Below are 27,475 nucleotides of genomic sequence, written 5' to 3' on the forward strand. Positions count from 1 at the left end.
TCGGCCATCCTGACGTGGTTTTATGCAATTTGGACGTTTTATGAATTAAATCTCTAACAGCTAATTTCTGAAAACATATCGTGTCAGAAGTGGGGTTCGAACCCACGCCCTCACACGAGGACCAGAATACACAGATTCAACTCGTGAACGAAGGAAACTTAAGTCCCTTGAGTCTGGCGCCTTAGACCGCTCGGCCATTCCGACTTGGTTGTACGTCATTTGGACCGTTTAAAAATTACATCTATTCCAGTAAATTTCATAAAACATATCGTGTCAGAAATGGGAATCGAACCCACGCACACATACGAGGACCAGAATACACATATTCACCTCGCGAACTAAGGAAACTAAGTCCCTTGAGTCTGCGCCTTAGACCGCTCGGCCATCCTGACGTGGTTGTACGTAATCTAGACGTTTTATAAATTACATCTCTTCCAGGTAATTTCATAAAACATATCGTGTCAGAAGTGGGATTCGAACCCACGCCCTACTACGAGGACCAGAATACACAGATTCACCTCGTGAACGAAGGAAACTAAGTCCCTTGAGTCTGGCGCCTTAGACCGCTCGGACATCCTGACGTGGTTTTTTGCAATTTGGAGGTTTCATAAATTACATCTCTTCCAGTTAGTTTCATAAAACATATCGTGTCAGAAGTGGGATTCGAACCCACGCCCTCATACGAGGACCTGAATACACAGATTCACATCATAAACGAAGAAAACTAAGTCCCTTGAGTTGGGCGCCTTAGACCGATCGGCCATCCTGACGTGGTTTTATGCAATTTGGACGTTTTATGAATTACATCTCTAACAGCTAATTTCTAAAAACATATCGTGTCAGAAGTGGGATTCGAACCCACGCCCTCATACGAGGACCAGAATACACAGATTCACATCATGAACGAAGGAAACTAAGTCCCTTGAGTTTGGCGCCTTAGATCGCTCGGCCATCCTGACGTGGTTTTATGCAATTTGGACGTTTTATGAATTACATCTCTAACAGTTAATTTCTTAAACATATCGTGTCAGAACTGGGATTCGAACCCACGCCCTCACACGAGGACCAGAATACACAGATTCAACTCGTGAACGAAGGAAACTTAAGTCCCTTGAGTCTGGCGCCTTAGACCGCTCGGCCATTCCGACTTGGTTGTACGTCATTTGGACCGTTTAAAAATTACATCTATTCCAGTAAATTTCATAAAACATATCGTGTCAGAAATGGGAATCGAACCCACGCACACATACGAGGACCAGAATACACATATTCACCTCGCGAACGAAGGAAAGTAAGACCCTTGGGTCAGGCGCCTTAGACCGCTTGGCCATCCTGACGTGGTTGTACGTAGTCTAGACGTTTTATAAATTACATCTCTTCCAGGTTATTTCATAAAACATATCGTGTCAGAAGTGGGATTCGAACCTACGCCCTCATACGAGGACCAGAATACACAGATTCACCTCGTGAACGAAGGAAACCAGGCCCCTTGAGTCTGGCGCCTTAGACCGCTCGGCCATCCTGACGTGGTTTTATGCAATTTGGACGTTTTATAAATTACATCTCTAACAGTTAATTTCATAAAACATATCATGTCAGAAGTGGGATTCGAACCCACGCCTTCATACGAGGACCAGAATACATAGATTCACCTCGTGAACGAAGGAAACTAAGTCCCTTGAGTTTGGCGCCTTAGACCGGTCGGTAATCCTGACATAGTTTTATGCAATTTGGACGTTTTATAAATTACATCTCTTCCATTTAATTTCATAAAACATATCGTGTCAGAAGTGGGATTCGAACCCACGCCCTACTACGAGGACCAGAATACACAGATTCACCTCGTGAACGAAGGAAACTAAGTCCCTTGAGTCTGGCGCCTTAGACCGCTCGGCCATCCTGATGTGGTTTTATGCAATTTGGAGGTTTCATAAATTACATCTCTTCCAGTTAATTTCATAAAACATATCGTGTCAGAAGTGGGATTCGAACCCTCGCCCTCATACGAGGACCAGAATACAAAGATTCACCTCGTGAACGAAGGATACTAAGACCCTTGAGTCTGGCGCCTTAGACCGATCGGCCATCCTGACGTGGTTTTATGCAATTTGGACGTTTTATGAATTAAATCTCTAACAGCTAATTTCTGAAAACATATCGTGTCAGAAGTGGGATTCGAACCCACGCCCTCATACGAGGACCAGAATACACAGATACACATCATGAACGAAGGAAACTAAGTCCCTTGAGTTTGGCGCCTTAGATCGCTCGGCCATCCTGACCTGGTTGTACGTAATCTAGACGTTTTATAAATTACATCTCTTCCATTTAATTTCATAAAACATACCGTGTCAGAAGTGGGATCGAACCCACGCCCTCATACGAGGACCAGAATACACAGATTCACCTCGTGAACGAAGGAAACTAAGTTCCTTGAGTCTGCGCCTTAGACCGCTCGGCCATCCTGACGTGGTTGTACGTAATCTAGACGTTTTATAAATTACATCTCTTCCAGGTAATTTCATAAAACATATCGTGTCAGAAGTGGGATTCGAACCCACGCCCTACTACGAGGACCAGAATACACAGATTCACCTCGTGAACGAAGGAAACTAAGTCCCTTGAGTCTGGCGCCTAAGACCGCTCGGACATCCTGACGTGGTTTTTTGCAATTTGGAGGTTTCATAAATTACATCTCTTCCAGTTAGTTTCATAAAACATATCGTGTCAGAAGTGGGATTCGAACCCACGCCCTCATACGAGGACCTGAATACACAGATTCACATCATAAACGAAGAAAACTAAGTCCCTTGAGTTGGGCGCCTTAGACCGATCGGCCATCCTGACGTGGTTTTATGCAATTTGGACGTTTTATGAATTACATCTCTAACAGCTAATTTCTAAAAACATATCGTGTCAGAAGTGGGATTCGAACCCACGCCCTCATACGAGGACCAGAATACACAGATTCACATCATGAACGAAGGAAACTAAGTCCCTTGAGTTTGGCGCCTTAGATCGCTCGGCCATCCTGACGTGGTTTTATGCAATTTGGACGTTTTATGAATTACATCTCTAACAGTTAATTTCTTAAACATATCGTGTCAGAACTGGGATTCGAACCCACGCCCTCACACGAGGACCAGAATACACAGATTCAACTCGTGAACGAAGGAAACTTAAGTCCCTTGAGTCTGGCGCCTTAGACCGCTCGGCCATTCCGACTTGGTTGTACGTCATTTGGACCGTTTAAAAATTACATCTATTCCAGTAAATTTCATAAAACATATCGTGTCAGAAATGGGAATCGAACCCACGCACACATACGAGGACCAGAATACACATATTCACCTCGCGAACGAAGGAAAGTAAGACCCTTGGGTCAGGCGCCTTAGACCGCTTGGCCATCCTGACGTGGTTGTACGTAGTCTAGACGTTTTATAAATTACATCTCTTCCAGGTTATTTCATAAAACATATCGTGTCAGAAGTGGGATTCGAACCTACGCCCTCATACGAGGACCAGAATACACAGATTCACCTCGTGAACGAAGGAAACCAGGCCCCTTGAGACTGGCGCCTTAGACCGCTCGGCCATCCTGACGTGGTTTTATGCAATTTGGACGTTTTATAAATTACATCTCTAACAGTTAATTTCATAAAACATATCAGGTCAGAAGTGGGATTCGAACCCACGCCTTCATACGAGGACCAGAATACATAGATTCACCTCGTGAACGAAGGAAACTAAGTCCCTTGAGTTTGGCGCCTTAGACCGGTCGGTAATCCTGACATAGTTTTATGCAATTTGGACGTTTTATAAATTACATCTCTTCCATTTAATTTCATAAAACATATCGTGTCAGAAGTGGGATTCGAACCCACGCCCTACTACGAGGACCAGAATACACAGATTCACTTCGTGAACGAAGGAAACTAAGACCCTTGGGTCAGGCGCCTTAGACCGCTTGGCCATCCTGACGTGGTTGTACGTAATCTAGACGTTTTATAAATTACATCTCTTCCAGGTAATTTCATAAAACATATCGTGTCAGAAGTGGGATTCGAACCCACGCCCTCATACTAGGACCAGAATACACAGATTCACCTCGTGAACGAAGGAAACCAAGTCCCTTGAGTTTGGCGCCTTAGACCGGTCGGTAATCCTGACATAGTGTTATGCAATTTGGACGTTTTATAAATTACATCTCTTCCATTTAATTTCATAAAACATATCGTGTCAGAAGTGGGATTCGAACCCACGCCCTACTACGAGGACCAGAATACACAGATTCACCTCGTGAACGAAGGAAACCAAGTCCCTTGAGTCTGGCGCCTTAGACCGCTCGGCCACCCTGACGTGGTTTTATGCAATTTGGACGTTTTATAAATTACATCTCTAACAGTTAATTTCATAAAACATATCATGTCAGAAGTGGGATTCGAACCCACGCCTTCATACGAGGACCAGAATACACAGATTCACCTCGTGAACGAAGGAAACCAAGTCTTTTGAGTTTGGCGCCTTAGACCGGTCGGTAATCCTGACATAGTTTTATGCAATTTGGACGTTTTATAAATTACATCTCTTCCATTTAATTTCATAAAACATATCGTGTCAGAAGTGGGATTCGAACCCACGCCCTACTACGAGGACCAGAATACACAGATTCACTTCGTGAACGAAGGAAAGTAAGACCCTTGGGTCAGGCGCCTTAGACCGCTTGGCCATCCTGACGTGGTTGTACGTAATCTAGTCGTTTTATAAATTACATCTCTTCCAGGTAATTTCATAAAACATATCGTGTCAGAAGTGGGATTCGAACCCACGCCCTCATACGAGGACCAGAATACACAGATTCACCTCGTGAACGAAGAAAACTAACTCTCTTGAGTTTGGCGCCTTAGACCGCTCGGCCATCCTGACGTGGTTTTATGCAATTTGGACGTTTTATAAATTACATCTCTAACAGTTAATTTTATAAAACATATCATGTCAGAAGTGGGATTCGAACTCACACCCTCATACGAGGAACAGAATACACAGATTCACCTCGTGAACGAAGGAAACTAAATACCTTGAGTCTTGCGCCTTAGACCGCTCGGCCATTCTGACGTGGTTTTTTGAAATTTGGACGTTTTATAAATTACATCTCTAACATCTAAATTCTAAAAACATATCGTGTCAGAAGTGGGATTCGAACCCACGCCCTCATACGAGGACCAGAATACACAGATTCACATCATGAACGAAGGAAACTAAGTCCCTTGAGTTTGGCGCCTTAGATCGCTCGGCCATCCTGACGTGGTTTTATGCAATTTGGACGTTTTATGAATTACATCTCTAACAGTTAATTTCTTAAAACATATCGTGTCAGAACTCGGATTCGAACTTACGCCCTCATACGAGGACCAGAATACACAGATTCAACTCGTGAACGAAGGAAACTTAAGTTCCTTGAGTCTGGCGCCTTAGACCGCTCGGCCATCCCGACGTGGTTGTACGTAATTTGGACCTTTTAAAAATTACATCTATTCCAGTAAATTTCATAAAACATATCGTGTCAGAAATGGAATTCGAACCCACGCACACATACGAGGACCAGAATACACAGATTCACCTCGCGAACGAAGGAAAGTAAGACCCTTGGGTCAGGCGCCTTAGACCGCTTGGCCATCCTGACGTGGTTGTACGTAATCTAGACGTTTTATAAATTACATCTCTTCCAGGTAATTTCATAAAACATATCGTGTCAGAAGTGGGATTCGAACCCACGCCCTCATACGAGGACCAGAATACACAGATTCACCTCGTGAACGAAGGAAACTAACTCCCTTGAGTCTGGCGCCTTAGAGCGCTCGGCCATCCTGACGTGGTTTTTTGCAATTTGGACGTTTTATAAATTACATCTCTAACAGTTAATTTCATAAAACATATCGTGTCAGAAGTGGGATTCGAACCCACGCCCTACTACGAGGACCAGATTACACAGATTCACCTCGTGAACGAAGGAAACCAAGTCCCTTGAGTTTGGCGCCTTAGACCGGTCGGTAATCCTGACATAGTTTTATGCAATTTGGACGTTTTATAAATTACATCTCTTCCATTTATTTTCATAAAACATATCGTGTCAGAAGTGGGATTCGAACCCACGCCCTACTACGAGGACCAGAATACACAGATTCACTTCGTGAACGAAGGAAACTAAGACCCTTGGGTCAGGCGCCTTAGACCACTTGGCCATCCTGACGTGGTTGTACGTAATCTAGACGTTTTATAAATTACATCTCTTCCAGGTAATTTCATAAAACATATCGTGTCAGAAGTGGGATTCGAACCCACGCCCTCATACTAGGACCAGAATACACAGATTCACCTCGTGAACGAAGGAAACCAAGTCCCTTGAGTTTGGCGCCTTAGACCGGTCGGTAATCCTGACATAGTGTTATGCAATTTGGACGTTTTATAAATTACATCTCTTCCATTTAATTTCATAAAACATATCGTGTCAGAAGTGGGATTCGAACCCACGCCCTACTACGAGGACCAGAATACACAGATTCACCTCGTGAACGAAGGAAACCAAGTCCCTTGAGTCTGGCGCCTTAGACCGCTCGGCCATCCTGACGTGGTTTTATGCAATTTGGACGTTTTATAAATTACATCTCTAACAGTTAATTTCATAAAACATATCATGTCAGAAGTGGGATTCGAACCCACGCCTTCATACGAGGATCAGAATACACAGATTCACCTCGTGAACGAAGGAAACCAAGTCCCTTGAGTTTGGCGCCTTAGACCGGTCGGTAATCCTGACATAGTTTTATGCAATTTAGACGTTTTATAAATTACATCTCTTCCATTTAATTTCATAAAACATATCGTGTCAGAAGTGGGATTCGAACCCACGCCCTACTACGAGGACCAGAATACACAGATTCACTTCGTGAACGAAGGAAAGTAAGACCCTTGGGTCAGGCGCCTTAGACCGCTTGGCCATCCTGACGTGGTTGTACGTAATCTAGTCGTTTTATAAATTACATCTCTTCCAGGTAATTTCATAAAACATATCGTGTCAGAAGTGGGATTCGAACCCACGCCCTCATACGAGGACCAGAATACACAGATTCACCTCGTGAACGATAGAAACTAAGTCCCTTGAGTCTGGCGCCTTAGAGCGCTCGGCCATCCTGACGTGGTTTTATGCAATTTGGACGTTTTATGAATTACATCTCTAACAGTTAATTTCTTAAAACATATCGTGTCAGAACTCGGATTCGAACTTACGCCCTCATACGAGGACCAGAATACACAGATTCAACTCGTGAACGAAGGAAACTTAAGTTCCTTGAGTCTGGCGCCTTAGACCACTCGGCCATCCCGACGTGGTTGTACGTAATTTGGACCTTTTAAAAATTACATCTATTCCAGTAAATTTCATAAAACATATCGTGTCAGAAATGGAATTCGAACCCACGCACACATACGAGGACCAGAATACACAGATTCACCTCGCGAACGAAGGAAAGTAAGACCCTTGGATCAGGCGCCTTAGACCGCTTGGCCATCCTGACGTGGTTGTACGTAATCTAGACGTTTTATAAATTACATCTCTTCCAGGTAATTTCATAAAACATATCGTGTCAGAAGTGGGATTCGAACCCACGCCCTCATACGAGGACCAGAATACACAGATTCACCTCGTGAACGAAGGAAACTAACTCCCTTGAGTCTGGCGCCTTAGAGCGCTCGGCCATCCTGACGTGGTTTTTTGCAATTTGGACGTTTTATAAATTACATCTCTAACAGTTAATTTCATAAAACATATCGTGTCAGAAGTGGGATTCGAACCCACGCCCTACTACGAGGACCAGATTACACAGATTCACCTCGTGAACGAAGGAAACCAAGTCCCTTGAGTTTGGCGCCTTAGACCGGTCGGTAATCCTGACATAGTTTTATGCAATTTGGACGTTTTATAAATTACATCTCTTCCATTTATTTTCATAAAACATATCGTGTCAGAAGTGGGATTCGAACCCACGCCCTACTACGAGGACCAGAATACACAGATTCACTTCGTGAACGAAGGAAACTAAGACCCTTGGGTCAGGCGCCTTAGACCACTTGGCCATCCTGACGTGGTTGTACGTAATCTAGACGTTTTATAAATTACATCTCTTCCAGGTAATTTCATAAAACATATCGTGTCAGAAGTGGGATTCGAACCCACGCCCTCATACTAGGACCAGAATACACAGATTCACCTCGTGAACGAAGGAAACCAAGTCCCTTGAGTTTGGCGCCTTAGACCGGTCGGTAATCCTGACATAGTGTTATGCAATTTGGACGTTTTATAAATTACATCTCTTCCATTTAATTTCATAAAACATATCGTGTCAGAAGTGGGATTCGAACCCACGCCCTACTACGAGGACCAGAATACACAGATTCACCTCGTGAACGAAGGAAACCAAGTCCCTTGAGTCTGGCGCCTTAGACCGCTCGGCCATCCTGACGTGGTTTTATGCAATTTGGACGTTTTATAAATTACATCTCTAACAGTTAATTTCATAAAACATATCATGTCAGAAGTGGGATTCGAACCCACGCCTTCATACGAGGATCAGAATACACAGATTCACCTCGTGAACGAAGGAAACCAAGTCCCTTGAGTTTGGCGCCTTAGACCGGTCGGTAATCCTGACATAGTTTTATGCAATTTAGACGTTTTATAAATTACATCTCTTCCATTTAATTTCATAAAACATATCGTGTCAGAAGTGGGATTCGAACCCACGCCCTACTACGAGGACCAGAATACACAGATTCACTTCGTGAACGAAGGAAAGTAAGACCCTTGGGTCAGGCGCCTTAGACCGCTTGGCCATCCTGACGTGGTTGTACGTAATCTAGTCGTTTTATAAATTACATCTCTTCCAGGTAATTTCATAAAACATATCGTGTCAGAAGTGGGATTCGAACCCACGCCCTCATACGAGGACCAGAATACACAGATTCACCTCGTGAACGAAGAAAACTAACTCTCTTGAGTTTGGCGCCTTAGACCGCTCGGCCATCCTGACGTGGTTTTATGCAATTTGGACGTTTTATAAATTACATCTCTAACAGTTAATTTCTTAAAACATATCGTGTCAGAACTGGGATTCGAACCCACGCCCTCATACGAGGACCAGAATACACAGATTCACCTCGTGAACGAAGGAAAGTAAGACCCTTGGGTCAGGCGCCTTAGACCGCTTGGCCATCCTGACGTGGTTGTACGTAATCTAGACGTTTTATAAATTATATCTCTTCCAGGTAATTTCATAAAACATATCGTGTCAGAAGTGGGATTCGAACCCACGCCCTCATACGAGGACCAGAATACACAGATTCACCTCGTGAACGATAGAAACTAAGTCCCTTGAGTCTGGCGCCTTAGAGCGCTCGGCCATCCTGACGTGGTTTTATGCAATTTGGACGTTTTATGAATTACATCTCTAACAGTTAATTTCTTAAAACATATCGTGTCAGAACTCGGATTCGAACTTACGCCCTCATACGAGGACCAGAATACACAGATTCAACTCGTGAACGAAGGAAACTTAAGTTCCTTGAGTCTGGCGCCTTAGACCGCTCGGCCATCCCGACGTGGTTGTACGTAATTTGGACCTTTTAAAAATTACATCTATTCCAGTAAATTTCATAAAACATATCGTGTCAGAAATGGAATTCGAACCCACGCACACATACGAGGACCAGAATACACAGATTCACCTCGCGAACGAAGGAAAGTAAGACCCTTGGGTCAGGCGCCTTAGACCGCTTGGCCATCCTGACGTGGTTGTACGTAATCTAGACGTTTTATAAATTACATCTCTTCCAGGTAATTTCATAAAACATATCGTGTCAGAAGTGGGATTCGAACCCACGCCCTCATACGAGGACCAGAATACACAGATTCACCTCGTGAACGAAGGAAACTAACTCCCTTGAGTCTGGCGCCTTAGAGCGCTCGGCCATCCTGACGTGGTTTTTTGCAATTTGGACGTTTTATAAATTACATCTCTAACAGTTAATTTCATAAAACATATCGTGTCAGAAGTGGGATTCGAACCCACGCCCTACTACGAGGACCAGATTACACAGATTCACCTCGTGAACGAAGGAAACCAAGTCCCTTGAGTTTGGCGCCTTAGACCGGTCGGTAATCCTGACATAGTTTTATGCAATTTGGACGTTTTATAAATTACATCTCTTCCATTTATTTTCATAAAACATATCGTGTCAGAAGTGGGATTCGAACCCACGCCCTACTACGAGGACCAGAATACACAGATTCACTTCGTGAACGAAGGAAACTAAGACCCTTGGGTCAGGCGCCTTAGACCGCTTGGCCATCCTGACGTGGTTGTACGTAATCTAGACGTTTTATAAATTACATCTCTTCCAGGTAATTTCATAAAACATATCGTGTCAGAAGTGGGATTCGAACCCACGCCCTCATACTAGGACCAGAATACACAGATTCACCTCGTGAACGAAGGAAACCAAGTCCCTTGAGTTTGGCGCCTTAGACCGGTCGGTAATCCTGACATAGTGTTATGCAATTTGGACGTTTTATAAATTACATCTCTTCCATTTAATTTCATAAAACATATCGTGTCAGAAGTGGGATTCGAACCCACGCCCTACTACGAGGACCAGAATACACAGATTCACCTCGTGAACGAAGGAAACCAAGTCCCTTGAGTCTGGCGCCTTAGACCGCTCGGCCATCCTGACGTGGTTTTATGCAATTTGGACGTTTTATAAATTACATCTCTAACAGTTAATTTCATAAAACATATCATGTCAGAAGTGGGATTCGAACCCACGCCTTCATACGAGGACCAGAATACACAGATTCACCTCGTGAACGAAGGAAACCAAGTCCCTTGAGTTTGGCGCCTTAGACCGGTCGGTAATCCTGACATAGTTTTATGCAATTTGGACGTTTTATAAATTACATCTCTTCCATTTAATTTCATAAAACATATCGTGTCAGAAGTGGGATTCGAACCCACGCCCTACTACGAGGACCAGAATACCAAGATTCACTTCTTGAACGAAGGAAAGTAAGACCCTTGGGTCAGGCGCTTTAGACCGCTTGGCCATCCTGACGTGGTTGTACGTAATCTAGTCGTTTTATAAATTACATCTCTTCCAGGTAATTTCATAAAACATATCGTGTCAGAAGTGGGATTCGAACCCACGCCCTCATACGAGGACCAGAATACACAGATTCACCTCGTGAACGAAGAAAACTAACTCTCTTGAGTTTGGCGCCTTAGACCGCTCGGCCATCCTGACGTGGTTTTATGCAATTTGGACGTTTTATAAATTACATCTCTAACAGTTAATTTCTTAAATCATATCGTGTCAGAACTGGGATTCGAACCCACGCCCTCATACGAGGACCAGAATACACAGATTCACCTCGTGAACGAAGGAAAGTAAGACCCTTGGGTCAGGCGCCTTAGACCGCTTGGCCATCCTGACGTGGTTGTACGTAATCTAGACGTTTTATAAATTACATCTCTTCCAGGTAATTTCATAAAACATATCGTGTCAGAAGTGGGATTCGAACCCACACCCTCATACGAGGACCAGAATACACAGATTCACCTCGTGAACGAAGGAAACTAAGTCCCTTGAGTCTGGCGCCTTAGAGCGCTCGGCCATCCTGACGTGGTTTTTTGCAATTTGGACGTTTTATAAATTACATCTCTAACAGTTAATTTCATAAAACATATCGTGTCAGAAGTGGGATTCGAACCCACGCCCTACTACGAGGACCAGAATACACAGATTCACCTCGTGAACGAAGGAAACCAAGTCCCTTGAGTTTGGCGCCTTAGACCGGTCGGTAATCCTGACATAGTTTTATGCAATTTGGACGTTTTATAAATTACATCTCTTCCATTTAATTTCATAAAACATATCGTGTCAGAAGTGGGATTCGAACCCACGCCCTACTACGAGGACCAGAATACACAGATTCACTTCGTGAACGAAGGAAACTAAGACCCTTGGGTCAGGCGCCTTAGACCGCTTGGCCATCCTGACGTGGTTGTACGTAATCTAGACGTTTTATAAATTACATCTCTTCCAGGTAATTTCTTAAAACATATCGTGTCAGAAGTGGGATTCGAACCCACGCCCTCATACTAGGACCAGAATACACAGATTCACCTCGTGAACGAAGGAAACCAAGTCCCTTGAGTTTGGCGCCTTAGACCGGTCGGCCATCCTGACGTGGTTTTTTGCAATTTGGACGTTTTATAAATTACATCTCTAACAGTTAATTTCATAAAACATATCGTGTCAGAAGTGGGATTCGAACCCACGCCCTACTACGAGGACCAGAATACACAGATTCACCTCGTGAACGAAGGAAACCAAGTCCCTTGAGTTTGGCGCCTTAGACCGGTCGGTAATCCTGACATAGTGTTATGCAATTTGGACGTTTTATAAATTACATCTCTTCCATTTAATTTCATAAAACATATCGTGTCAGAAGTGGGATTCGAACCCACGCCCTACTACGAGGAACAGAATACACAGATTCACCTCGTGAACGAAGGAAACCAAGTCCCTTGAGTCTGGCGCCTTAGACCGCTCGGCCATCCTGACGTGGTTTTATGCAATTTGGACGTTTTATAAATTACATCTCTAACAGTTAATTTCATAAAACATATCATGTCAGAAGTGGAATTCGAACCCACGCCTTCATACGAGGACCAGAATACACAGATTCACCTCGTGAACGAAGGAAACCAAGTCCCTTGAGTTTGGCGCCTAAGATCGCTCGGCCATCCTGACGTGGTTTTATGCAATTTGGACGTTTTATGAATTACATCTCTAACAGTTAATTTCTTAAAACATATCGTGTCAGAACTCGGATTCGAACTTACGCCCTCATACGAGGACCAGAATACACAGATTCAACTCGTGAACGAAGGAAACTTAAGTTAATTGAGTCTGGCGCCTTAGACCGCTCGGCCATCCCGACGTGGTTGTACGTAATTTGGACCTTTTAAAAATTACATCTATTCCAGTAAATTTCATAAAACATATCGTGTCAGAAATGGAATTCGAACCCACGCACACATACGAGAACCAGAATACACAGATTCACCTCGCGAACGAAGGAAAGTAAGACCCTTGGGTCAGGCGCCTTAGACCGCTTGGCCATCCTGACGTGGTTGTACGTAATCTAGACGGTTTATAAATTACATCTCTTCCAGGTAATTTCATAAAACATATCGTGTCAGAAGTGGGATTCGAACCCACGCCCTACTACGAGGACCAGATTACACAGATTCACCTCGTGAACGAAGGAAACCAAGTCCCTTGAGTTTGGCGCCTTAGACCGGTCGGTAATCCTGACATAGTGTTATGCAATTTGGACGTTTTATAAATTACATCTCTTCCATTTAATTTCATAAAACATATCGTGTCAGAAGTGGGATTCGAACCCACGCCCTACTACGAGGACCAGAATACACAGATTCACCTCGTGAACGAAGGAAACCAAGTCCCTTGAGTCTGGCGCCTTAGACCGCTCGGCCATCCTGACGTGGTTTTATGCAATTTGGACGTTTTATAAATTACATCTCTAACAGTTAATTTCATAAAACATATCATGTCAGAAGTGGGATTCGAACCCACGCCTTCATACGAGGACCAGAATACACAGATTCACCTCGTGAACGAAGGAAACCAAGTCCCTTGAGTTTGGCGCCTTAGATCGCTCGGCCATCCTGACGTGGTTTTATGAAATTTGGACGTTTTATGAATTACATCTCTAACAGTTAATTTCTTAAAACATATCGTGTCAGAACTGGGATTCGAACTTACGCTCTCATACGAGGACCAGAATACACAGATTCACCTCGCGAACGAAGGAAAGTAAGACCCTTGGGTCAGGCGCCTTAGACCGCTTTGCCATCCTGACGTGGGTTTTTGCAATTTGGACGTTTTATAAATTACATCTCTAACAGTTAATTTCATAAAACATATCGTGTCAGAAGTGGGATTCGAACCCTCGCCCTCATACGAGGACCAGAATACAAAGATTCACCTCGTGAACGAAGGAAACCAAGTCCCTTGAGTCTGGCGCCTTAGACCGCTCGGTCATGGTTTTATGCAATTTGGAGGTTTCATAAATTACATCTCTTCCAGTTAATTTCATAAAACATATCGTGTCAGAAGTGGGATTCGCACCCACGCCCTCATACGAGGATCAGAATACACAGATTCACATCATGAACGAAGAAAACTAAGTCCCTTGAGTTGGGCGCCTTAGACCGATCGGCCATCCTGACGTGGTTTTATGCAATTTGGACGTTTTATGAATTACATCTCTAACAGCTAATTTCTGAAAACATATCGTGTCAGAAGTGGGATTCGAACCCACGCCCTCATACGAGGACCAAAATACACAGATTCACATCATGAACGAAGGAAACTAAGTCCCTTGAGTTTGGCGCCTTAGATCGCTCGGCCATCCTGACGTGGTTTTATGCAATTTGGACGTTTTATGAATTACATCTCTAACCGTTAATTTCTTAAAACATATCGTGTCAGAACTGGGATTCGAACTTACGCCCTCATACGAGGACCAGAATACACAGATTCACCTCGCGAACGAAGGAAAGTAAGACTCTTGGGTCAGGTGCCTTAGACCCCTTGGCCATCCTGACCTGGTTGTACGTAATCTAGACGTTTTATAAATTACATCTCTTCCATTTAATTTCATAAAACATACCGTGTCAGAAGTGGGATTCGAACCCACGCCCTCATACGAGGACCAGAATACACAGATTCACCTCGTGAACGAAGGAAACTAAGTCCCTTGAGTCTGGCGCCTTAGACCGCTCGGCCATCCTGACGTGGTTTTTTGCAATTTGGACGTTTTATAAATTACATCTCTAACAGTTAATTTCATAAAACATATCGTGTCAGAAGTGGGATTCGAACCCTCGCCCTCATACGAGGACCAGAATACAAAGATTCACCTCGTGAACGAAGGATACTAAGACCCTTGAGTCTGGCGCCTTAGACCGCTCGGCCATCCTGATGTGGTTTTATGCAATTTGGAGGTTTCATAAATTACATCTCTTCCAGTTAATTTCATAAAACATATCGTGTCAGAAGTGGGATTCGAACCCTCGCCCTCATACGAGGACCAGAATACAAAGATTCACCTCGTGAACGAAGGAAACCAAGTCCCTTGAGTCTGGCGCCTTAGACCGCTCGGTCATGGTTTTATGCAATTTGGAGGTTTCATAAATTACATCTCTTCCAGTTAATTTCATAAAACATATCGTGTCAGAAGTGGGATTCGCACCCACGCCCTCATACGAGGACCAGAATACACAGATTCACATCATGAACGAAGAAAACTAAGTCCCTTGAGTTGGGCGCCTTAGACCGATCGGCCATCCTGACGTGTTTTATGCAATTTGGACGTTTTATGAATTACATCTCTAACAGCTAATTTCTGAAAACATATCGTGTCAGAAGTGGGATTCGAACCCACGCCCTCATACGAGGACCAGAATACACAGATTCACATCATGAACGAAGGAAACTAAGTCCCTTGAGTTTGGCGCCTTAGATCGCTCGGCCATCCTGACCTGGTTGTACGTAATCTAGACGTTTTATAAATTACATCTCTTCCATTTAATTTCATAAAACATACCGTGTCAGAAGTGGAATTCGAACCCACCCACACATACGAGGACCAGAATACACAGATTCACCTCGCGAACGAAGGAAAGTAAGACCCTTGGGTCAGGCGCCTTAGACCGCTTGGCCATCCTGACGTGGTTGTACGTAATCTAGACGTTTTATAAATTACATCTCTTCCAGGTAATTACATAAAACATATCGTGTCAGAAGTGGGATTCGAACCCACGCCCTCATAAGAGGACCAGAATACACAGATTCACCTCGTGAACGAAGGAAACTAACTCCCTTGAGTCTGGCGCCTTAGAGCGCTCGGCCATCCTGACGTGGTTTTTTGCAATTTGGACGTTTTATAAATTACATCTCTAACAGTTAATTTCATAAAACATATCGTGTCAGAAGTGGGATTCGAACCCACGCCCTACTACGAGGACCAGATTACACAGATTCACCTCGTGAACGAAGGAAACCAAGTCCCTTGAGTTTGGCGCCTTAGACCGGTCGGTAATCCTGACATAGTGTTATGCAATTTGGACGTTTTATAAATTACATCTCTTCCATTTAATTTCATAAAACATATCGTGTCAGAAGTGGGATTCGAACCCACGCCCTACTACGAGGACCAGAATACACAGATTCACCTCGTGAACGAAGGAAACCAAGTCCCTTGAGTCTGGCGCCTTAGACCGCTCGGCCATCCTGACGTGGTTTTATGAAATTTGGACGTTTTATAAATTACATCTCTAACAGTTAATTTCATAAAACATATCATGTCAGAAGTGGGATTCGAACCCACGCCTTCATACGAGGACCAGAATACACAGATTCACCTCGTGAACGAAGGAAACCAAGTCCCTTGAGTTTGGCGCCTTAGACCGGTCGGTAATCCTGACATAGTTTTATGCAATTTGGACGTTTTATAAATTACATCTCTTCCATTTAATTTCATAAAACATATCGTGTCAGAAGTGGGATTCGAACCCACGCCCTACTACGAGGACCAGAATACACAGATTCACTTCGTGAACGAAGGAAAGTAAGACCCTTGGGTCAGGCGCCTTAGACCGCTTGGCCATCCTGACGTGGTTGTACGTAATCTAGTCGTTTTATAAATTACATCTCTTCCAGGTAATTTCATAAAACATATCGTGTCAGAAGTGGGATTCGAACCCACGCCCTCATACGAGGACCAGAATACACAGATTCACCTCGTGAACGAAGAAAACTAACTCTCTTGAGTTTGGCGCCTTAGACCGCTCGGCCATCCTGACGTGGTTTTGTGCAATTTGGACGTTTTATAAATTACATCTCTAACAGTTAATTTCTTAAAACATATCGTGTCAGAACTGGGATTCGAACCCACGCCCTCATACGAGGACCAGACTACACAGATTCACCTCGTGAACGAAGGAAAGTAAGACCCTTGGGTCAGGCGCCTTAGACCGCTTGGCCATCCTGACGTGGTTGTACGTAATCTAGACGTTTTATAAATTACATCTCTTCCAGGTAATTTCATAAAACATATCGTGTCAGAAGTGGGATTCGAACCCACGCCCTCATATGAGGACCAGAATACACAGATTCACCTCGTGAACGAAGGAAACTAAGTCCCTTGAGTCTGGCGCCTTAGTGCGCTCGGCCATCCTGACGTGATTTTATGCAATTTGGACGTTTTATGAATTACATCTCTAACAGTTAATTTCTTAAAACATATCGTGTCAGAACTCGGATTCGAACTTACGCCCTCATACGAGGACCAGAATACACAGATTCAACTCGTGAACGAAGGAAACCAAGTCCCTTGAGTCTGGCGCCTTAGACCGCTCGGCCATCCTGACGTGGTTTTATGCAATTTGGACGTTTTATAAATTACATCTCTAACAGTTAATTTCATAAAACATATCATGTCAGAAGTGGAATTCGAACCCACGCCTTCATACGAGGACCAGAATACACAGATTCACCTCGTGAACGAAGGAAACCAAGTCCCTTGAGTTTGGCGCCTTAGACCGGTCGGTAATCCTGACATAGTTTTATGCAATTTGGACGTTTTATAAATTACATCTCTAACAGTTAATTTCTTAAAACATATCGTGTCAGAACTCGGATTCGAACTTACGCCCTCATACGAGGACCAGAATACACAGATTCAACTCGTGAACGAAGGAAACTTAAGTTAATTGAGTCTGGCGCCTTAGACCGCTCGGCCATCCCGACGTGGTTGTACGTAATTTGGACCTTTTAAAAATTACATCTATTCCAGTAAATTTCATAAAACATATCGTGTCAGAAATGGAATTCGAACCCACGCACACATACGAGAACCAGAATACACAGATTCACCTCGCGAACGAAGGAAAGTAAGACCCTTGGGTCAGGCGCCTTAGACCGCTTGGCCATCCTGACGTGGTTGTACGTAATCTAGACGGTTTATAAATTACATCTCTTCCAGGTAATTTCATAAAACATATCGTGTCAGAAGTGGGATTCGAACCCACGCCCTACTACGAGGACCAGATTACACAGATTCACCTCGTGAACGAAGGAAACCAAGTCCCTTGAGTTTGGCGCCTTAGACCGGTCGGTAATCCTGACATAGTGTTATGCAATTTGGACGTTTTATAAATTACATCTCTTCCATTTCATTTCATAAAACATATCGTGTCAGAAGTGGGATTCGAACCCACGCCCTACTACGAGGACCAGAATACACAGATTCACCTCGTGAACGAAGGAAACCAAGTCCCTTGAGTCTGGCGCCTTAGACCGCTCGGCCATCCTGACGTGGTTTTATGCAATTTGGACGTTTTATAAATTACATCTCTAACAGTTAATTTCATAAAACATATCATGTCAGAAGTGGGATTCGAACCCACGCCTTCATACGAGGACCAGAATACACAGATTCACCTCGTGAACGAAGGAAACCAAGTCCCTTGAGTTTGGCGCCTTAGATCGCTCGGCCATCCTGACGTGGTTTTATGAAATTTGGACGTTTTATGAATTACATCTCTAACAGTTAATTTCTTAAAACATATCGTGTCAGAACTGGGATTCGAACTTACGCCCTCATACGAGGACCAGAATACACAGATTCACCTCGCGAACGAAGGAAAGAAAGACCCTTGGGTCAGGCGCCTTAGACCGCTTTGCCATCCTGACGTGGGTTTTTGCAATTTGGACGTTTTATAAATTACATCTCTTCCAGTTAATTTCATAAAACATATCGTGTCAGAAGTGGGATTCGCACCCACGCCCTCATACGAGGATCAGAATACACAGATTCACATCATGAACGAAGGAAACTAAGTCCCTTGAGTTTGGCGCCTTAGACCGATCGGCCATCCTGACGTGGTTTTATGCAATTTGGACGTTTTATGAATTACATCTCTAACAGCTAATTTCTGAAAACATATCGTGTCAGAAGTGGGATTCGAACCCACGCCCTCATACGAGGACCAAAATACACAGATTCACATCATGAACGAAGGAAAGTAAGACTCTTGGGTCAGGCGCCTTAGACCCCTTGGCCATCCTGACCTGGTTGTACGTAATCTAGACGTTTTATAAATTACATCTCTTCCATTTAATTTCATAAAACATACCGTGTCAGAAGTGGGATTCGAACCCACGCCCTCATACGAGGACCAGAATACACAGATTCACCTCGTGAACGAAGGAAACTAAGTCCCTTGAGTCTGGCGCCTTAGACCGCTCGGCCATCCTGACGTGGTTTTTTGCAATTTGGACGTTTTATAAATTACATCTCTAACAGTTAATTTCATAAAACATATCGTGTCAGAAGTGGGATTCGAACCCTCGCCCTCATACGAGGACCAGAATACAAAGATTCACCTCGTGAACGAAGGATACTAAGACCCTTGAGTCTGGCGCCTTAGACCGCTCGGCCATCCTGATGTGGTTTTATGCAATTTGGAGGTTTCATAAATTACATCTCTTCCAGTTAATTTCATAAAACATATCGTGTCAGAAGTGGGATTCGAACCCTCGCCCTCATACGAGGACCAGAATACAAAGATTCACCTCGTGAACGAAGGAAACCAAGTCCCTTGAGTCTGGCGCCTTAGACCGCTCGGTCATGGTTTTATGCAATTTGGAGGTTTCATAAATTACATCTCTTCCAGTTAATTTCATAAAACATATCGTGTCAGAAGTGGGATTCGCACCCACGCCCTCATACGAGGACCAGAATACACAGATTCACATCATGAACGAAGAAAACTAAGTCCCTTGAGTTGGGCGCCTTAGACCGATCGGCCATCCTGACGTGGTTTTATGCAATTTGGACGTTTTATGAATTACATCTCTAACAGCTAATTTCTGAAAACATATCGTGTCAGAAGTGGGATTCGAACCCACGCCCTCATACGAGGACCAGAATACACAGATTCACATCATGAACGAAGGAAACTAAGTCCCTTGAGTTTGGCGCCTTAGATCGCTCGGCCATCCTGACCTGGTTGTACGTAATCTAGACGTTTTATAAATTACATCTCTTCCATTTAATTTCATAAAACATACCGTGTCAGAAGTGGAATTCGAACCCACGCACACATACGAGGACCAGAATACACAGATTCACCTCGCGAACGAAGGAAAGTAAGACCCTTGGGTCAGGCGCCTTAGACCGCTTGGCCATCCTGACGTGGTTGTACGTAATCTAGACGTTTTATAAATTACATCTCTTCCAGGTAATTACATAAAACATATCGTGTCAGAAGTGGGATTCGAACCCACGCCCTCATAAGAGGACCAGAATACACAGATTCACCTCGTGAACGAAGGAAACTAACTCCCTTGAGTCTGGCGCCTTAGAGCGCTCGGCCATCCTGACGTGGTTTTTTGCAATTTGGACGTTTTATAAATTACATCTCTAACAGTTAATTTCATAAAACATATCGTGTCAGAAGTGGGATTCGAACCCACGCCCTACTACGAGGACCAGATTACACAGATTCACCTCGTGAACGAAGGAAACCAAGTCCCTTGAGTTTGGCGCCTTAGACCGGTCGGTAATCCTGACATAGTGTTATGCAATTTGGACGTTTTATAAATTACATCTCTTCCATTTAATTTCATAAAACATATCGTGTCAGAAGTGGGATTCGAACCCACGCCCTACTACGAGGACCAGAATACACAGATTCACCTCGTGAACGAAGGAAACCAAGTCCCTTGAGTCTGGCGCCTTAGACCGCTCGGCCATCCTGACGTGGTTTTATGAAATTTGGACGTTTTATAAATTACATCTCTAACAGTTAATTTCATAAAACATATCATGTCAGAAGTGGGATTCGAACCCACGCCTTCATACGAGGACCAGAATACACAGATTCACCTCGTGAACGAAGGAAACCAAGTCCCTTGAGTTTGGCGCCTTAGACCGGTCGGTAATCCTGACATAGTTTTATGCAATTTGGACGTTTTATAAATTACATCTCTTCCATTTAATTTCATAAAACATATCGTGTCAGAAGTGGGATTCGAACCCACGCCCTACTACGAGGACCAGAATACACAGATTCACTTCGTGAACGAAGGAAAGTAAGACCCTTGGGTCAGGCGCCTTAGACCGCTTGGCCATCCTGACGTGGTTGTACGTAATCTAGTCGTTTTATAAATTACATCTCTTCCAGGTAATTTCATAAAACATATCGTGTCAGAAGTGGGATTCGAACCCACGCCCTCATACGAGGACCAGAATACACAGATTCACCTCGTGAACGAAGAAAACTAACTCTCTTGAGTTTGGCGCCTTAGACCGCTCGGCCATCCTGACGTGGTTTTGTGCAATTTGGACGTTTTATAAATTACATCTCTAACAGTTAATTTCTTAAAACATATCGTGTCAGAACTGGGATTCGAACCCACGCCCTCATACGAGGACCAGACTACACAGATTCACCTCGTGAACGAAGGAAAGTAAGACCCTTGGGTCAGGCGCCTTAGACCGCTTGGCCATCCTGACGTGGTTGTACGTAATCTAGACGTTTTATAAATTACATCTCTTCCAGGTAATTTCATAAAACATATCGTGTCAGAAGTGGGATTCGAACCCACGCCCTCATACGAGGACCAGAATACACAGATTCACCTCGTGAACGAAGGAAACTAAGTCCCTTGAGTCTGGCGCCTTAGTGCGCTCGGCCATCCTGACGTGATTTTATGCAATTTGGACGTTTTATGAATTACATCTCTAACAGTTAATTTCTTAAAACATATCGTGTCAGAACTCGGATTCGAACTTACGCCCTCATACGAGGACCAGAATACACAGATTCAACTCGTGAACGAAGGAAACTTAAGTTCCTTGAGTCTGGCGCCTTAGACCGCTCGGCCATCCCGACGTGGTTGTACGTAATTTGGACCTTTTAAAAATTACATCTATTCCAGTAAATTTCATAAAACATATCGTGTCAGAAATGGAATTCGAACCCACGCACACATACGAGGACCAGAATACACAGATTCACCTCGCGAACGAAGGAAAGTAAGACCCTTGGGTCAGGCGCCTTAGACCGCTTGGCCATCCTGACGTGGTTGTACGTAATCTAGACGTTTCATAAATTACATCTCTTCCAGGTAATTTCATAAAACATATCGTGTCAGAAGTGGGATTCGAACCCACGCCCTCATACGAGGACCAGAATACACAGATTCACCTCGTGAACGAAGGAAACTAACTCCCTTGAGTCTGGCGCCTTAGAGCGCTCGGCCATCCTGACGTGGTTTTTTGCAATTTGGACGTTTTATAAATTACATCTCTAACAGTTAATTTCATAAAACATATCGTGTCAGAAGTGGGATTCGAACCCACGCCCTACTACGAGGACCAGATTACACAGATTCACCTCGTGAACGAAGGAAACCAAGTCCCTTGAGTTTGGCGCCTTAGACCGGTCGGTAATCCTGACATAGTTTTATGCAATTTAGACGTTTTATAAATTACATCTCTTCCATTTATTTTCATAAAACATATCGTGTCAGAAGTGGGATTCGAACCCACGCCCTACTACGAGGACCAGAATACACAGATTCACTTCGTGAACGAAGGAAACTAAGACCCTTGGGTCAGGCGCCTTAGACCGCTTGGCCATCCTGACGTGGTTGTACGTAATCTAGACGTTTTATAAATTACATCTCTTCCAGGTAATTTCTTAAAACATATCGTGTCAGAAGTGGGATTCGAACCCACGCCCTCATACTAGGACCAGAATACACAGATTCACCTCGTGAACGAAGGAAACCAAGTCCCTTGAGTTTGGCGCCTTAGACCGGTCGGCCATCCTGACGTGGTTTTTTGCAATTTGGACGTTTTATAAATTACATCTCTAACAGTTAATTTCATAAAACATATCGTGTCAGAAGTGGGATTCGAACCCACGCCCTACTACGAGGACCAGAATACACAGATTCACCTCGTGAACGAAGGAAACCAAGTCCCTTGAGTTTGGCGCCTTAGACCGGTGGGTAATCCTGACATAGTGTTATGCAATTTGGACGTTTTATAAATTACATCTCTTCCATTTAATTTCATAAAACATATCGTGTCAGAAGTGGGATTCGAACCCACGCCCTACTACGAGGAACAGAATACACAGATTCACCTCGTGAACGAAGGAAACCAAGTCCCTTGAGTCTGGCGCCTTAGACCGCTCGGCCATCCTGACGTGGTTTTATGCAATTTGGACGTTTTATAAATTACATCTCTAACAGTTAATTTCATAAAACATATCATGTCAGAAGTGGAATTCGAACCCACGCCTTCATACGAGGACCAGAATACACAGATTCACCTCGTGAACGAAGGAAACCAAGTCCCTTGAGTTTGGCGCCTAAGATCGCTCGGCCATCCTGACGTGGTTTTATGCAATTTGGACGTTTTATGAATTACATCTCTAACAGTTAATTTCTTAAAACATATCGTGTCAGAACTCGGATTCGAACTTACGCCCTCATACGAGGACCAGAATACACAGATTCAACTCGTGAACGAAGGAAACTTAAGTTAATTGAGTCTGGCGCCTTAGACCGCTCGGCCATCCCGACGTGGTTGTACGTAATTTGGACCTTTTAAAAATTACATCTATTCCAGTAAATTTCATAAAACATATCGTGTCAGAAATGGAATTCGAACCCACGCACACATACGAGAACCAGAATACACAGATTCACCTCGCGAACGAAGGAAAGTAAGACCCTTGGGTCAGGCGCCTTAGACCGCTTGGCCATCCTGACGTGGTTGTACGTAATCTAGACGGTTTATAAATTACATCTCTTCCAGGTAATTTCATAAAACATATCGTGTCAGAAGTGGGATTCGAACCCACGCCCTACTACGAGGACCAGATTACACAGATTCACCTCGTGAACGAAGGAAACCAAGTCCCTTGAGTTTGGCGCCTTAGACCGGTCGGTAATCCTGACATAGTGTTATGCAATTTGGACGTTTTATAAATTACATCTCTTCCATTTAATTTCATAAAACATATCGTGTCAGAAGTGGGATTCGAACCCACGCCCTACTACGAGGACCAGAATACACAGATTCACCTCGTGAACGAAGGAAACCAAGTCCCTTGAGTCTGGCGCCTTAGACCGCTCGGCCATCCTGACGTGGTTTTATGCAATTTGGACGTTTTATAAATTACATCTCTAACAGTTAATTTCATAAAACATATCATGTCAGAAGTGGGATTCGAACCCACGCCTTCATACGAGGACCAGAATACACAGATTCACCTCGTGAACGAAGGAAACCAAGTCCCTTGAGTTTGGCGCCTTAGATCGCTCGGCCATCCTGACGTGGTTTTATGAAATTTGGACGTTTTATGAATTACATCTCTAACAGTTAATTTCTTAAAACATATCGTGTCAGAACTGGGATTCGAACTTACGCCCTCATACGAGGACCAGAATACACAGATTCACCTCGCGAACGAAGGAAAGTAAGACCCTTGGGTCAGGCGCCTTAGACCGCTTTGCCATCCTGACGTGGGTTTTTGCAATTTGGACGTTTTATAAATTACATCTCTAACAGTTAATTTCATAAAACATATCGTGTCAGAAGTGGGATTCGAACCCTCGCCCTCATACGAGGACCAGAATACAAAGATTCACCTCGTGAACGAAGGAAACCAAGTCCCTTGAGTCTGGCGCCTTAGACCGCTCGGTCATGGTTTTATGCAATTTGGAGGTTTCATAAATTACATCTCTTCCAGTTAATTTCATAAAACATATCGTGTCAGAAGTGGGATTCGCACCCACGCCCTCATACGAGGATCAGAATACACAGATTCACATCATGAACGAAGAAAACTAAGTCCCTTGAGTTGGGCGCCTTAGACCGATCGGCCATCCTGACGTGGTTTTATGCAATTTGGACGTTTTATGAATTACATCTCTAACAGCTAATTTCTGAAAACATATCGTGTCAGAAGTGGGATTCGAACCCACGCCCTCATACGAGGACCAAAATACACAGATTCACATCATGAACGAAAGAAACTAAGTCCCTTGAGTTTGGCGCCTTAGATCGCTCGGCCATCCTGACGTGGTTTTATGCAATTTGGACGTTTTATGAATTACATCTCTAACCGTTAATTTCTTAAAACATATCGTGTCAGAACTGGGATTCGAACTTACGCCCTCATACGAGGACCAGAATACACAGATTCACCTCGCGAACGAAGGAAAGTAAGACTCTTGGGTCAGGCGCCTTAGACCCCTTGGCCATCCTGACCTGGTTGTACGTAATCTAGACGTTTTATAAATTACATCTCTTCCATTTAATTTCATAAAACATACCGTGTCAGAAGTGGGATTCGAACCCACGCCCTCATACGAGGACCAGAATACACAGATTCACCTCGTGAACGAAGGAAACTAAGTCCCTTGAGTCTGGCGCCTTAGACCGCTCGGCCATCCTGACGTGGTTTTTTGCAATTTGGACGTTTTATAAATTACATCTCTAACAGTTAATTTCATAAAACATATCGTGTCAGAAGTGGGATTCGAACCCTCGCCCTCATACGAGGACCAGAATACAAAGATTCACCTCGTGAACGAAGGATACTAAGACCCTTGAGTCTGGCGCCTTAGACCGCTCGGCCATCCTGATGTGGTTTTATGCAATTTGGAGGTTTCATAAATTACATCTCTTCCAGTTAATTTCATAAAACATATCGTGTCAGAAGTGGGATTCGAACCCTCGCCCTCATACGAGGACCAGAATACAAAGATTCACCTCGTGAACGAAGGAAACCAAGTCCCTTGAGTCTGGCGCCTTAGACCGCTCGGTCATGGTTTTATGCAATTTGGAGGTTTCATAAATTACATCTCTTCCAGTTAATTTCATAAAACATATCGTGTCAGAAGTGGGATTCGCACCCACGCCCTCATACGAGGACCAGAATACACAGATTCACATCATGAACGAAGAAAACTAAGTCCCTTGAGTTGGGCGCCTTAGACCGATCGGCCATCCTGACGTGGTTTTATGCAATTTGGACGTTTTATGAATTACATCTCTAACAGCTAATTTCTGAAAACATATCGTGTCAGAAGTGGGATTCGAACCCACGCCCTCATACGAGGACCAGAATACACAGATTCACATCATGAACGAAGGAAACTAAGTCCCTTGAGTTTGGCGCCTTAGATCGCTCGGCCATCCTGACCTGGTTGTACGTAATCTAGACGTTTTATAAATTACATCTCTTCCATTTAATTTCATAAAACATACCGTGTCAGAAGTGGAATTCGAACCCACGCACACATACGAGGACCAGAATACACAGATTCACCTCGCGAACGAAGGAAAGTAAGACCCTTGGGTCAGGCGCCTTAGACCGCTTGGCCATCCTGACGTGGTTGTACGTAATCTAGACGTTTTATAAATTACATCTCTTCCAGGTAATTACATAAAACATATCGTGTCAGAAGTGGGATTCGAACCCACGCCCTCATAAGAGGACCAGAATACACAGATTCACCTCGTGAACGAAGGAAACTAACTCCCTTGAGTCTGGCGCCTTAGAGCGCTCGGCCATCCTGACGTGGTTTTTTGCAATTTGGACGTTTTATAAATTACATCTCTAACAGTTAATTTCATAAAACATATCGTGTCAGAAGTGGGATTCGAACCCACGCCCTACTACGAGGACCAGATTACACAGATTCACCTCGTGAACGAAGGAAACCAAGTCCCTTGAGTTTGGCGCCTTAGACCGGTCGGTAATCCTGACATAGTGTTATGCAATTTGGACGTTTTATAAATTACATCTCTTCCATTTAATTTCATAAAACATATCGTGTCAGAAGTGGGATTCGAACCCACGCCCTACTACGAGGACCAGAATACACAGATTCACCTCGTGAACGAAGGAAACCAAGTCCCTTGAGTCTGGCGCCTTAGACCGCTCGGCCATCCTGACGTGGTTTTATGAAATTTGGACGTTTTATAAATTACATCTCTAACAGTTAATTTCATAAAACATATCATGTCAGAAGTGGGATTCGAACCCACGCCTTCATACGAGGACCAGAATACACAGATTCACCTTGTGAACGAAGGAAACCAAGTCCCTTGAGTTTGGCGCCTTAGACCGGTCGGTAATCCTGACATAGTTTTATGCAATTTGGACGTTTTATAAATTACATCTCTTCCATTTAATTTCATAAAACATATCGTGTCAGAAGTGGGATTCGAACCCAC

At 43.8% G+C, this 27,475-nt stretch overlaps 4 non-coding genes across 4 annotated transcripts; all 4 read right to left on the reverse strand.

Annotated features, from left to right (window-relative positions):
- Positions 1-81: 81 nt before the first annotated feature.
- On the reverse strand, positions 82-204 carry TRNAL-CAA (transfer RNA leucine (anticodon CAA)). Its single transcript has 2 exons — positions 167-204; positions 82-127 (listed from the first exon to the last, which is right to left on the reverse strand). It is a non-coding gene; the product is annotated as a tRNA-Leu (tRNA).
- A 14,613-nt stretch (positions 205-14,817) lies between these two features.
- TRNAL-CAA (transfer RNA leucine (anticodon CAA)) lies at positions 14,818-14,939 on the reverse strand. The gene is made up of 2 exons: positions 14,902-14,939; positions 14,818-14,863 (listed from the first exon to the last, which is right to left on the reverse strand). It is a non-coding gene; the product is annotated as a tRNA-Leu (tRNA).
- Positions 14,940-19,345: 4,406 nt separating this feature from the next.
- TRNAL-CAA (transfer RNA leucine (anticodon CAA)) lies at positions 19,346-19,467 on the reverse strand. Its single transcript has 2 exons — positions 19,430-19,467; positions 19,346-19,391 (listed from the first exon to the last, which is right to left on the reverse strand). It is a non-coding gene; the product is annotated as a tRNA-Leu (tRNA).
- A 6,101-nt stretch (positions 19,468-25,568) lies between these two features.
- On the reverse strand, positions 25,569-25,690 carry TRNAL-CAA (transfer RNA leucine (anticodon CAA)). The gene is made up of 2 exons: positions 25,653-25,690; positions 25,569-25,614 (listed from the first exon to the last, which is right to left on the reverse strand). It is a non-coding gene; the product is annotated as a tRNA-Leu (tRNA).
- Between the last annotated feature and the right edge of the window lie 1,785 nt (positions 25,691-27,475).

This window comes from Phalangium opilio, unplaced genomic scaffold (assembly GCF_054372755.1).
Source record: "Phalangium opilio isolate 3A_F unplaced genomic scaffold, DU_Popi_V2 ptg000106l_1, whole genome shotgun sequence".
Taxonomy (NCBI): Eukaryota; Metazoa; Arthropoda; class Arachnida; order Opiliones; family Phalangiidae; genus Phalangium; species Phalangium opilio.